General features: G+C 35.0%; 1 pseudogene; it reads right to left on the minus strand.

Moving 5' to 3' along the window:
- Positions 1-8,583: 8,583 nt before the first annotated feature.
- On the minus strand, positions 8,584-8,700 carry LOC145280469 (5S ribosomal RNA; annotated as a pseudogene).
- Positions 8,701-10,519: the final 1,819 nt, after the last annotated feature.

Consider the following 10,519-nt stretch of genomic DNA (forward strand, 5'->3'; position numbering starts at 1 on the left):
AAACCTTGACACTTCAAAAGTATGTGGACCTGATCTCATCTCGGCTGTGCTATTAAAAATGCTCCACCGAAGTAGTTCCAGTTCTCTCCAAACTTTACAACAACTGCCGTAATGAATATTGCTTTCCGGACTGCTTCTGTGGTACCAGTTCTCAAGAATTCTGGCGAAAGGGCTGGCCCATTAAATTATAGCAAAATATTTGAGTCCATAATTAACCAAACTCTAGTCCATCACCTTACAGATGCTAAGCTTCTGACCGATCAACAATATGGATTTAGGCATGCCCGTTCCACAGCAGATATCCTAACTGTAATCTCTGAGCGTATATACTATTCATTGGACAAAGCGGTAGCTCTAGATATATCTAAGGCTTTTGACAGGGTATGGCATGAAGGTCTTCTCAGGAAAATCAGATCATACGGTATCACTGGAAGAATAATTAAATCCTTCTTAGATAAGAGAAAAATCCAGGTTGTCCTCGACGGTCGTACATCTAAACAATATGATATAAATGCGAGAGTGCCTGTATTATTCATAATATTCATAAATGACAAAATTGTCTCTGAGATGGGTATATATGCTGATGACACCTCACTCTATAACAGGCACGACAGGAAAACAAATAAACACATATCTAAGGAAATGGCAGAAAGACTAGAGGATGACCTCCAATCTGTAGTGGAATGAGGACAAAAATGGGTGGTCACATTCAATGCTGCCAAGACTAAACTTGTTTTCTTCAATATTTACAAGAAACCTTCTCTACCACCAATAGCTATGGCCAAAGATTCATTATCTGGAAGTACTTCTTTTAAACTCCTCGGCCTAACGTTCACAGGAACAATTACATTGAGAGCATTGCCAGGACCGTTGCGAAGACGGTGGTCTCTCTCTCTACCGGGCTAGAAAGCTACTTACGTTCGAAAGTATCCTGTACCTCCATATGGCCACTATTCGCCCATGTATGGAGTATTGTTGTCATATTTGGGCTGGTGCATCGCTCCGAGACAAGGTCCAAAAGAGAGTCGCCAACCTGATAGGTCATGAACTATCATCTAAGCTTCAGCCTCTGTCCCACCCACGAAATGTAGCATCCCTCTGCCTGTTCTACAAGTATTTTAATGGTGTATGCTCTGACGAACTGCATGCACTTTTGCCCTCACGACGTAAATACCCCCAACAAACCTGACAAGCAGCTAAATCCCACCCCTTCACAGTAGAGATCCCTAGATGTAAGAGAGATTTCTACTCCAGTAGTTTCTTCCCCAGAACCGCTAGACTTTGGAATTCCCTTCCGGGTTCCTGTTTCTTCAACTGTACTGACATGCAGAAGTTCAAATGTAACGTGAACCGACATCTTGCTGCCTAACTCCCTACATAGTACCCCAGTAGCTTATGTCCATGATAGTAACCCCCTACACCAAAGTGGCAATGTGCCTTTTTTAGGGTGAAAATGTAATAGGTAGATATATCGTTCTATGAAGAGGTACGTCTGAGAACTTATTACATTTTGTTTTAACTTAGCTGATCCAACCAAGTGGTCGGAAGATATTAGTAGAGACAGAACAGAGGATGAACATAGTCCAGGGAAAGTTGTGAGAAAAAGGTCTAGGAGACTTGCATACTGATCGTCAGTTTTGGGCACACGGTTAGGCTCGTGAGCAATCTGAGTTATATCATAAGCAATAGAGAAATCGTGAGAGAATCTACACTCATCATCTGTCTTGTTTGAGTGGGATAACCACTCCACATTGTGAACATTAAAATCTCCACAGACTTGAATGTTAGCTGAAGAATGAGCAGACAGGATGTGGTCAATTTTCTCAGATAGGCTCTTAAAGATTGTGACATTGGTGTTGTGGGAAAGATAGAGGGCAAATATAAACGCAGTGGTGTGAGTAAGTGCAACCCAGAAGCACATATAAGGTAATTTACGGTCTTCTCTGGAGATATCGCTACTACATGGAAATCAATCTCCAATGTAGGCACATATTCTATGCCGATAGCGATCTTAAGAGTCAGAATTTGATGTTAAGTTAGAGTATCTTTTATCTCTATATAAAACTAAGTATGTGTATATGTTTACATATTTGTATGTGCAGGATTCATTCCTTAACTAATTAATCAATCATTATGAATTATGGAATACAGCTGTTAGGCATAAACCCCCCGAAGGTGAGCTATATTTAGTTGAATTTTGTTTTATACAAAGAAAGTAAAAACAGTTGGAAGCCTTTTCTGAAAATTAAGATAATTTTATTTTGTTAAATTTAAACAAAAGATATTAAGAATCAATGAATAAAAATTCCTCGAATTTCAATATCTTCAAAGTATTTTGAAGGGTTTTTTTACCATGCATTGTATGAGGATAATTTTCCATTGGAATTTTCGGTGCTTCTTTGTTATGGGAGCAAAATTCGAAAATCGAAACATTGAATTTCAAGTAAAATCAATAGTATCTATTTAATTGTCACGTCTCAAGAATGAGCATATCCAAAAATTTTGAAAAACGATAATGTAGAAAATTAATTATCAATAAAACAGTTTTCGAAAAAAAAAATACAGCAAATTGAATTTTGCTAAGAAAAAAAAGAAACCAGAGAGCTCAATAGAGGGATTTATTTATCTGCAAACTTTAAAAATCTTAGACCAATTTAGTAAAATTTCATTTTCGCTAATTGTCTTCGAAAACTACTTTCAATAATAATTCATTTTCTATCTTATCGTTTTTAGTAATTTTTGTATATGTTCATTACTGCTACACGACCATTAAGTAAACGTCATTGATTTTACTTGAAATTACACATTTTAATTTTAGAATTTCGCTTCATTCAAGGTCGCACCGACGGTTCATATATATATATATATATATATATATATATATATATATATATATATATATATATATATATAGGCTTAGGCGCATAAGCCTGAAGAGTCCCAGAGTGGATGAAACGCGGAATATTCAGATTCAGTGTAGCTTAATCGCCATATATATTTTATAACTTGCTAACTAGCTCTACCTACGTATTGAGCACTTTTGAAGTAAATACTTAGCGTTTACGCATAAATTTATACTTTCGTATATTAATTTTATGTGAGTAAATTAAGTATATATATATATATTAATGTAGTTTGCTTGAAGCATTGTGTGAGATAGGTATAGGATATATATATATATATATATATATATATATATATATATATATATATATATATATATATATGATTTTTTTCCTATCATAAGTTGCTCGTTTTTTTTTTCCTATCATAAGTTGCTCGCTTAGTTAGCATTGCTGGATGGCATCATCCTTTCGAGTTAAAACTCCTACTTGTGAGACATCGGCTTGGGGTTATTGGCTGGTTGGATTACCGCGCCCCTTGTTGAGACGAAGAAGGTTCATTTCACAGTTGGATTTCGGCGCGGTTTGCTTGATCTGTGTTGGGTAATAGAAATTCTTGTGTGCGGGGCGGTTGCTCAGTTTGTAGAGTGCTTACCTCGCATGCAAGAGGCTCGGGTTTCGAATCCTGAGTTCGGATGTGTCTAACTGATGAGCCCAAATGAGGGCGAAACTCGAGTCTTGGATTTCCGGTTCGCTGACTGTCATGGCTCTTGTGGGCTGCGACGTTGTTTGGCTGTGGAATTTATTTTATATATATATATATATATATATATATATATATATATATATATATATATATACTAGTCTACCCGTTGGTCCTTAAAGAGTAGATGCAAAATGTTTAAAATAACAAGTGATTTTGAGATTATATTGTCTTTTTGTTTCAGAAAACATTTTTTTAGTGATGAGTGAAAGAAATAAAAACCAGGAAGCCTCCAGAGCACTACTGCACGCACTCAGTAAAATTAAGGAGGCCCTACTAAAAGCACTACTAAAACCAAGTTTTACTCCCTCGTCCTTGAAGAGAAAATACTTTTTAAGTAAGTTCTTAAAAAAAAAATCGCTACTAAAAGCAATAAATATAATTATAGTTACATATATCTATATTTAAATATATATATTTTTTTAACTCAACGGAGTTAAATTACATTTTATTGTAAGAAAAACTCCTTAAAATAAGTTAAATATAAAATATTGTTGACCTTGTGTATGCTTTGAATGGCAGCAGTGGCTTTTAATATCAGAGTTAAGACAAGGCGGCCATGAAATAGGTAACCAGACGAAGTTTTTTGAAACCGGAAGTTAGAAACCGAAGTTAAGCAACGTTGAGCCTGGTCAGTGCTAAAACGGGAGACCATTTGGCAATTCCAGGTGCTGTATGTACTCTCCGCTTATCTCGGCATTGTTTCAGTCGTTCTCGACCTCTTCTTGCCACTGGACTCAAGCAGTGCCGATTCAGGAGAGGTGTGGTTGCAGATTGAGCAACCCATGCCTCATAATTACACGCGCAGCTACCGTTACAAGGGGTATCTATTGTCTTTCGAGACTGAACGGAGGCTTCCACATAAACGTGTGTACATGTTTTCTCGCATATCACACACCGAATACATGTTGTGTATCATTACTTCAGCATCCAGGGAATCCCTTCCAGTTTATTTCTCAACCCATTGCCACCAATTTAGCATTTCCTCAAGCAGAAAGTTGTCATGTGTCTCTACGAATCCACAGAGATAGGTGAGCGTTACGTTTCATCAATAAAGACACAAATAAAGAAACATGCGTTTTGGTCCCAATCCTGAGCAACATTTTAGCGTGATCGACATACTGCTGCACTTATCTAATCCTAATAATATTCGGCTTGTTCCTTCGGTTATTAGTCCATACGTTACGCTTTGAAAAAAGGCCAAATACAATGTTTGAAGGCTAAAGAGTAAAGACACATTCGCGAAATTTGGCCGTAAAAAGGCCAATGTTTCAACACTAGAAAAGAATATGAGAGTGATCTCATTTTGATGTAGCTTCGTTTTCGAATATCAATCATAATAATATGTGATTACTGTTGTAATGGTTTTAGAAAGGAACTTGTAGTGACTTCGACGTGCAACAGTTTTTTTTTACAAAAGAAAGAAGTCAGCGAAACGTTGCGTAACAAAGGAAACATTAAAAAATAAAAGAGGCCATGATAAAGGAACATTGTCTACCAAGAGGTGTTGGACCGAAGAAGTAAATTAAATATTATCTCTTATAATGCGATTTCATTATTTATATTGAACTATGTAGCACAATAGTACTGTCTAAGTATTTATTAGTACTTAATAATGTATCGAATTTTGGTCAGTTCTATATTTCAAATAGAGTAGACTTTATAAGTTTTTTCTCCTTCACGTTACGGGTTCGAACCCGCCTGTTTACTACCACTTTTTTTAAACACCTCTCATCACTTATTATTATTTTTTTTTACTGTACACAAGTGCAATGCCGGGTAACCCCCGCTAGTTAAATATATTTCTCATTCCAGCGAATTTCCACGGGTTTTGCTAGTCTACACTAATTCGTTAAATATATATCTGTCTGTCCGTCTGTCTGTCCGTCTGTCTGTTTCTGATCCATAGCTAATTTTAAATTTACTTGATATCTAAACGATACTTAAATGAAAGATATAATGATCATAATCAAGGGCGAATTATTACAGTTATATAAAAAAATTATTCACCCCAAGCAAATCACATTGCTACTGAGATATAAGGAGCTACTGTAAAGCTAGGGACCATACCTACAGCCACATTCTAAGTAGGGAGTTATGCAGCGAAAGAGTTGTTCACATTCCATTTAAATTTCTACATGTTTTCACAGTTATAGAAACAGGAAGCAGGGAGGGAATCCCGAATGCGAGCAGTTCTAGGAAAGAATCTATTTGAGTAGGAAAGCTTCAAGTATCCGAAGTGAAGAGGTGGGATTTTGCTGATTGTCTTGTCGGTCGAGGTACCAGTGCAATATGTTCATCGAACGACATTCCATTAGAGTACTTATGAAAAAAGCGCATTGATGCATCATTTAGGCGATGGAACAAGGATTGCAGCTTGATGGATAAATAATTATAAACTGGACTAACATATTGTCATGTAGTCACTAGCCTAAAAAAAGAATCACATATCAAGATCAAAAGCTGCAGTTCAAAACCTTGTACGAGATTATTATACCCATTTAGTGTAATGTAGTAGATATCAATGAGTATATATTATCGTCTAGTGTATATATATTTATGTGACGCTATATTTGATGATCTAGTGATGATATAACATAGTATATACCAAAATATAACATAACCAAAAAGAGACGGATAACAGTTCTCTGCGGATTTACATCGAGCCAATCGGAGAAATATGCATGGCCCATCTTTGGTCTGGTTTGAAAGGAAGCTGCAAAGAAGATTTGCCTTAATGAATCAACAAATCTCGGGTTTTCTTTTCAGCAACTTTATTTCTGATGTTTCCACATTGGAAAGCTGCAACGTTGGTCCGAGATTTTTACTGTCGAAATTTTCCTACAATCTCTCCTGCTCGGAGCCATTACGGTCCGTAAACAGTCTTCCCTCTCTCTCTTTCTCTCTTTCTCTCTCTCTGTCTCTCTCTCTGTCTCTCTGACTACCGACTGTCAACTTTCCTCTCTTTGACTCCCAACTTTTAACTCTTTTGTACGTGTCTCTCAAACTATCTCGTTACGTCATTAACTTCACGTGATCAAAGACACAAATTGGACGATCTACCTTTCACGTATTTTGTTAAGCATTGTTTACATTTTTTTTCACCAAGTTAACATTTTTGGGAACTATTTTAACATTTTATTATAGAAATACTTTTCGCCTTGATAACATTCTTTCTGTTTCTGTTTTTACAAATATCAATAAAGATCATAATAATAATCGTTTATCCCCGGAACAAACTACGTAACACTACACCTGAAGATTCTTGAACTTACATTTATTTTTATGTTTTGCTATGTACAGTTAGACCATACTGCACACGAGCATGAACCTTTACATGAGTTTTCTGAGCCTTGCTACTTCCATGATGTCTCATTACTAATTGGAGACAAGTGTTTATAGAAAAAAAAAAGATTTTAACATGGAAGTTTTGTCTGGTTTTAAGGAGATAGATAGATAGATAGATAAAGAGAGCGAGTGAGAGAGAGAGAGAGAGAGAGAGAGAGGGAGGAGGTAGGAAACTATTAACAGTGGTTGTAGTTAGACACGTTTTTATTAATAATCTTTTACGGGGTCGGACCATAGATTAAAGTTTAGTCGAGCACCTGCAATGAAAATAACGATAGAGTAGAGGAGGAGTAGCGACGTCTCTTCTGTAAGAAACGAGTAGTAAACAAAAGAGAAACTGGTATCGCCTATTAGATTTCGAAGCCCTAACCCGAAGTATAACGAATCTGAAACCATGCAGAAACGTTCCGTGTTATTCGGGATTAAAGATTCGTGAGAATTAGTAATGGTAGATCAACAGCAGCTCTAGAGAATAACGGGTTTAGCGACCTCGCTTTGCTCAGTGATGAGCTGTTACAATTGAGCTGATTAACTATTTACGTTTTTAATAGGAGTAGTAACGAAGAACATGTAGTTCAGATTGGCACAGTATCCGTTTAGTCTGAGTGCTTTACACCTTCGTGATTTTCACTCTCTTTAACTGTAGATATTCTTTTCATTTATAAGGTCGCTACACATTAAGTTAGGTTGATTTTCCGCTATGATATATATATATATATATATATATATATATATATATATATATATATATATATATATATATATATATGCTATACTTACTGGAACATATATAAAGCATTATACATTCGTTGTTGGTAACCAAGTTTCTGGGCCGTCTGTTGAAAAATCGCTCGGACGCTAATGTTATTTTATAAGGTTTATTAATCCAAATAAAATTCACACATAAAAAATAGAGACAGGAGTTAATTGCGTGCGCATCAGAAATAGAAAGACTGATATATATATATATATATATATATATATATATATATATATATATATATATATATATATATAGATAGATAGATAGATAGATAGATAGATAGCTTATCTCGCTTCACATGGCTTTCATCTTGTACGGCACCATTTATAGGTTTTCGCATAAAATGTCGCGAGGGACAGACAGAAAAATCTCCGCCCGGTAGTCACAATATTTCGTCAATTTTCGTTCTAGGGTCACCTCTGACACTTAGGTGTCACTCAAAATTTGTTCATTTAAGTAACGGATTTTCTTATATAACATGTTTATGCGAAGAGATTTGTGTCAATGTTTTACACTGCCACTCCTCCTTCTCAAAATAAAAGGATTTGTAACTTATACCCAATTTTTAAAACCCTTTAGTCCAAAACATATCACTGTTAATGTTGCACTGGTTAATAAAACTCACAGAGAGCTATCTATATAATAAACGTGAACGTAATTGTGTCCAACTCGCTTCAGTGGTTTAAAGGCTCCTCCAGTCTTTAACAGACTATGGATATCTATGAATGGATGCCTGCGCGTGAAATTATTGTGGCAGGAGGTGCGCAATCTCCAACCACACATCTGAGTCGACATTGTTAAATACCAGTGGCAAGTGAAGTGTATGTACAAGACAACTGAAAACAAATGCTGAGATAAGCGGAGAGAACATGCAGCGCCTAGAATTCCTAAATGGTCACCCATCTAGTACTAGCCAGGCTCAACGTTGCTTAACTTCGGTGATCTGACGAGAACCGGTGTGTCAACGCGATTATGCTGGATATCGCTTCAGTAATAGTGTATACAAGTTATTATTATTATTATTATTAGTAGTAGTAGTAGTAGTAGTAGTAGTAGTAGTATATGTGCTAATTTGCCATATATCGCTCCAGTAATAGCGTATACAAATTATTATTATTAGTAGTATTACTATACATACTGATTCGCCAATGATATTTTTCTAATTATTGGCCTTACTCCCAAAATGAAATGAATTATTTAAAAAATGAGAATGAATGTAATACGGTGTTATGGGATGAGCGCAAAAAGGGAAAGTGTTCATAAATCAATCTCAGGTAATGTTAACATTTGCTCTTAGTACTATCTAAATGAATAAATTGGAAAATCTTTTTCACCTGTCACGCCTATAGAACTATCAAAACGGCGCACAGCTATTTAAATAACAATAATAAAAAAAGAACAAGAAAGTAGTCGTTTGAGATACCGCAAAGTCCCAAACATGCTTATTTTTTTATTACTGTTGTTTAAAAAGGTTTATAATAATTTTCAAGAGAGGCAATTTAAATAAAAATTACCAGTCTTTGAAATTACAGATTCATATTAAATATATATATTATGAGATATACACTAAAAAAAGAAGAAGAAAAAAAGGAAATTTACAGTAAATTTAATAGCAGCTAGATGGCAGGTAAAATTTTTGCTTGTATATAAATAACGTAATAGCCCCTGCCTCTCTGTTTGATTATTTGTTAATGAACTCTCTTAGGGCTATCAAAACGGGGGTTCCTGCCATGATTGCAATAATGAGATTTTGTAACCCGCATAAAATTATGATATATTACAAGAAAGTCATCACGTATCAAGGTACGAAAGCCACTCAAGGATGCAAGCGATTACCTATGATTTTTTCGTGTTTGAAAGTGATTGAAATTTTTCACAGATATCAGCCTGATAGCTAACACCAGGCAATCGACCTCATAAACCAAAAACGGTAAAAAGCGGGAGATAAACAAATCAGATATTTCAGATGAACGGTGACCTCTTGTGACAGAATAATCCACCAACGACGACCAATCTCGGAGACGTCACGGAGAGCAAAAGTACTCGTCTAGTATCGCCGAAAATCAATTGGTGCAAAATTGTGTTGCCACTTAACTTAGGTACCTACGTGTTTTGTGCAGCTCAGCGCTAGCAGTATCAGAATTTTGGGGGAATTTTTGACACCCCTAACAGAAAACTGCGATTAAAATATAGAAAACTCGTAATTTCTCTTTCTAAAGTGAGTTATTTATTTTCTTTATAGAATATACTTCCAAAATAAACTATTTAAGTTGTTTAAAAAATGATAGAAATATTATTTTTCATTGTTTAAAAAACATTGTTTACAAAGTGCGTGCGTGCGTTCTGGGAAGCCATTTTGTTACGTAGTGAAATCAATTGATTTTTATGAGATGAATATTTTTCAATTTTTAAACTTTAAAAATCTATCAAAATTTTCCTATTCGTTCAATTGTTACGTTTTTTTCAGGGTGAATGTAAAATTTTATGCTCTTTCCGATAAACTAAATATAATATTTTAGACAAACGTTGTTTTATAAATTCACCCCCCCATTTTGGAATGTCTATGAGAAATTTAATAATTAATTTTGCTTGAAACGTTTTATATATCACAAATTGAAGATAAAACATGAATAAATAAAATACTCAAATTTAAAACAACAAAAAATATCACTTATCTGGTAATTTACCGGTAAAGTCCAAAATTTAAATCCTTCTTTTTTCGATAACCACGTGTTTTTTTTTTTTTTTTTTTTTTTACGTGGAAGCTTAATTTTTGTTTAGAATGTTCCAGTAATTAATAGT

This window comes from Euprymna scolopes, chromosome 7 (genome assembly GCF_053919585.1).
Source record: "Euprymna scolopes isolate OS-2025 chromosome 7, ASM5391958v1, whole genome shotgun sequence".
In the NCBI taxonomy this organism is placed as follows: domain Eukaryota; kingdom Metazoa; phylum Mollusca; class Cephalopoda; order Sepiida; family Sepiolidae; genus Euprymna; species Euprymna scolopes.